General features: G+C 41.4%; 1 non-coding gene across 1 annotated transcript; it reads left to right on the forward strand.

Moving 5' to 3' along the window:
• Positions 1–3,322: 3,322 nt before the first annotated feature.
• Positions 3,323–3,429, forward strand: LOC127201916 (U6 spliceosomal RNA). Its single transcript, XR_007832251.1, has one exon. It is a non-coding gene; the product is annotated as a U6 spliceosomal RNA (small nuclear RNA).
• Positions 3,430–3,865: the final 436 nt, after the last annotated feature.

Raw genomic sequence — 3,865 nt, forward strand, 5'->3', positions numbered from 1 at the left:
CTAGAGGAACAGAGGAGAGGCAGAAGCAAGAGGCAGGGAGGGAAGGAGTTCCTTCACCCTTGTCCTGAGATTCTTTTCTTCTGCTGATCTTCCTTCCTGTCACCTCTTCACATCTCAGCCTGTGGAGTGGCCATGAGCTTATTGAGCCTGGGTGATATTTCAGGCGTTCATCTAGGCTCTGGGTTACAATGTCACAGGCTAGGTTCTTGTGCAATCATCATCCTTGTGTAGGCACGTAGACAGTAAACAAGTTTAAAAATGTAATTAGTTTGGGTGGTAGTAAGTGCTATGCAAAACATTTTAAAAGGATTTTTAAAATATACAAGGACTGGGATTTGGTTGGGAAATTGTTAAATTGCAACGTCATAATAGACAAGGTGACCCAGCACAGCTCTGGTCACTGGTCTTTCATAATTCTAGCAGATACATTTGCAAATGCTGATTTCCCACTGGAGTTTTGCTGGGGAAGGGCTTTCTGAGAAAAGAACTTTTGTGTTAAAACCTGTGTGATAAGGAAGAGTCAGTTATGTGACTATATATGACAGCATTTCAATTCATGGAAATAGATGGTTTCTGGCACAATGCTGGGAATGGGCTTGGTTTGTTCAAAGGACTAAAGGAGAGAAAACAGGATTAGAAGAGACTAACTAACCTAGGCACTATGCAAGCTGGGAGGAACTAGATCAGGGGCCACAGTCAGGCATGTGGGCTGAGCTTTGGCAAAGCATGGACCTGTGGGTATAAAAAGAACATAGCAGAGTTGAAGTAGAGGAAGCATCAATTTTCTCCACTCTGTGTAAAGTTCCTTGTGGGCAGCTTCTCTATCATCTTCACCACTGGTGCTGCAGCCCCTTGGAATAGGCTGCTATGTTAGAGGTGGTCAGAAACATCAGTTACTGCCTCCCTCTTGCTAGTTTGGGAATTTACTTTATCTAATACGGTCAAACTTTCTTGTGTCCCATTCCTAAGGTTTGTCTTAGGAATCTAGAGGCTTACTTTAGTACAGATAAAACACTCAACGAAGATGGACTAACCACTGCTAGATACTAGATCTTATGCTTAGTTCTCAAAATAATGTAGGGTTAGAAAGATGCTCACAGAAGTTGAAGAACATGTTCAAAGACACAAAGCCAACCAGAAGAATGTCTGCTATAGGTATCCTGTTTAGGTGTGAGCACTCACAGTCAGCTGTTCTCAGCACTTTGACACTTCTGCATCTCAACATTAACAACTGCTCATTTTAACCTCTCCTGAAAAGCTCAGGGAACATTACTGAATGGGTAGAAGGAGTATATGAGCCAGAAGATGGGGAGGAGTGCTGTGATTACCTGTGCAAGATCAAGCAGGTAAAATGTCTAGCATGGGTTATGAAAGAACTCATACACACCAACTCTGAGAAGCTATTGGCTGCCAAAAGAGAGAATCAGTTCTCCCTGTTGGGTGTGCCACTGGTAGATTGACTTTGTCAGGTGATTGTCCCCACACATATGTGTTGGACTCAGTCACTTACAATTTGTTTAAAAGGCACAAAGTTGGGAAGAACATGTCCTGGTGAGTCATAGAGAGAATAGGAGAGAAGAAGGATGGATATGATCAAGAGAAAACACACACACACACACACACACACACACACACACACACACACATATATATATATATATATATATATATAAAGTAGTATATTTAAAATATTTAAAAATACAAAACACATTCAATCTTTATATACTTGATACAAAGACAGATCTTCTAAGAGCTTTTCATAGCCTTTGGGAAAAGATGGGGGAGAAAGGATGACTAATGGATAGAAATTTACAATTAGAAATTCAGGTATGCTTTTATAGTATAGAGTAAAAATAATATCATTTGGAAAGGTTGTGTGGCGGTTTGAATGAAATAGGCAGTGGCACTATTAGGAAGTGTGGTCTGGTTGAAATAGGTGTGCCACTAGGGGTGGGCTCTGAGGTGGCAGATGCTCAAGCCACACCCAGTGGGACAATCTAGTCCTGCTACCTGACAATCCAGATTTAGAATTCTCAGCTACCTCTCCAGCACCATGTCTGCCTGTGTGCCACTATGCTTCCTACCATGACGATAATATACTAAACTTCTGAACTGTAAGCCAGCCCCAATTAAGTGCTTTTCTTATAAAAGTTGTTGTGATCATGGTATCTTCTTTTCACAGCAATAGAAACCCTAAGACATGTTGGATCTAATCCAATACTTTGGAAAACAGTAGTGAGGTGTTGGATAGTTTTATGTCAACTTGATACAAACTAAAGTCATGTTAGAGAAGGAAATATCAATTGAGAAACTGCCTCCATAAGATCAGGCTGTAGACAAGACTGTTGGACATTTTCTTTTTTAAATTTATTTATTCAGATTACAGTTATTGCCTCACTTGCATCCTGCCATTCCTCCCTCCCTCTCTCTCTCTCTCTTTCACCCTATTCCCCTCCCCTAGGGCTGTGACAGAAGGGGACCTCCTCCCCTACCATATGGTCACAGCCTATCGAGTCTCATCCTGGTAGCCTGCTTATCCTTTCTCTGAGTGCCACCAGGCCTCCCCACCAAGGGGAAGTGGTCAAATATGGGGCACCAGAGTTCATGTCAGAGTCAGTCTTCACTCTCCACACAGCTGTGGAGAGCGTCCTGTCCATTGGCTAGATCTGAATAGGGGTTCAATGTTTACTACATGTATTGTCCTTGGTTGGTGCAGTAGTTTGAGTAGACCCCTCTGGGTCCAGGTTGGTCAGGCATTTTCTTAATTAGTGTAATGGGTGAGAGCTCAGACTATTGTGGGTGCGCCATTCTTGAGCTTCTGGTCCTGTGTTCTATAACAAAGCAGGCTGAGCAAGCCTTGAGGAGCTAGCCAATAAGCAGCACCCCTCTTCTGGTGCTGCCTCTGCATCAGATTTTTCCTCTAGGTTTCTGCCCTGTTTGAGTTCCTGTTCTGACTTCCTTTAATGATGAACAATGATGTGGAAGTGTAAGCCAAATAAAATTTTTTCCTCCCCAACTTGTTTTTGATCATGGCGTTTCATCACAGCAATAATAACATTAAACAAGACAAAAGGAATATTTGAGTGAACTGGAATAAAGCACTTTGAATGTTTTGTCACAAAGAAATCATAAATGTTGGGGAGGTAGACATGTTCACCCTGATTTGAACATTGCACAGTGTTTATATGTATTGAAACATCATGTCATCACACCCTACTTACATATACAATATTTATGTCCTTCTGCATCAATTTAAATAAATTTTGAAATAAAATAACTTTGTGAGAAAGATCAAACAATGCTGCTTTGAAAGAAAAGAAGAGTGCTCTCTTCGGCAGCACGTATACTAAAATTGGAATGATACAGAGAAGATTACCATGGCTCCTGCACAAGGATGACACACAAATTCATGAAGCGTTCCATATTTTTTGTTCATAGCAGCCTTATTCACAATAGCCAGAACATGGAAACAGCCTAAGTGTCCATCAATGGAAGAATGGATAAAGAAACTGTGGTACATTTACACTATGGAATACTACTCAGCTATTAAAAATAAGGAATTCCTGAAATTGTGGACAAATAGATTGAACTAGAAATGATCATGAGTGAGTTAACCCAGAAGCAGAAAGAGTCAAATGGTATATATTTACTTACATCTGGACACTAGCCCAAGGGGCATGTCCCATGAATGTCTTCACTTACCAGGAAAGTGGGACAGAGGGGAGGATATCCTATTGGGACATTAGGTGAGAGAAGCTTGGGAGAAGGGTGAAATAGAAGGATCTAGAGGGTCCTAGAAACCTTCAAGAAGAACATTATGATGGGCAGATCTGGGTCCAGGGGTCCTGCTCAAACTATGGCACCA

Source organism: Acomys russatus, chromosome 17, assembly GCF_903995435.1.
Source record: "Acomys russatus chromosome 17, mAcoRus1.1, whole genome shotgun sequence".
NCBI lineage: Eukaryota > Metazoa > Chordata > Mammalia > Rodentia > Muridae > Acomys > Acomys russatus.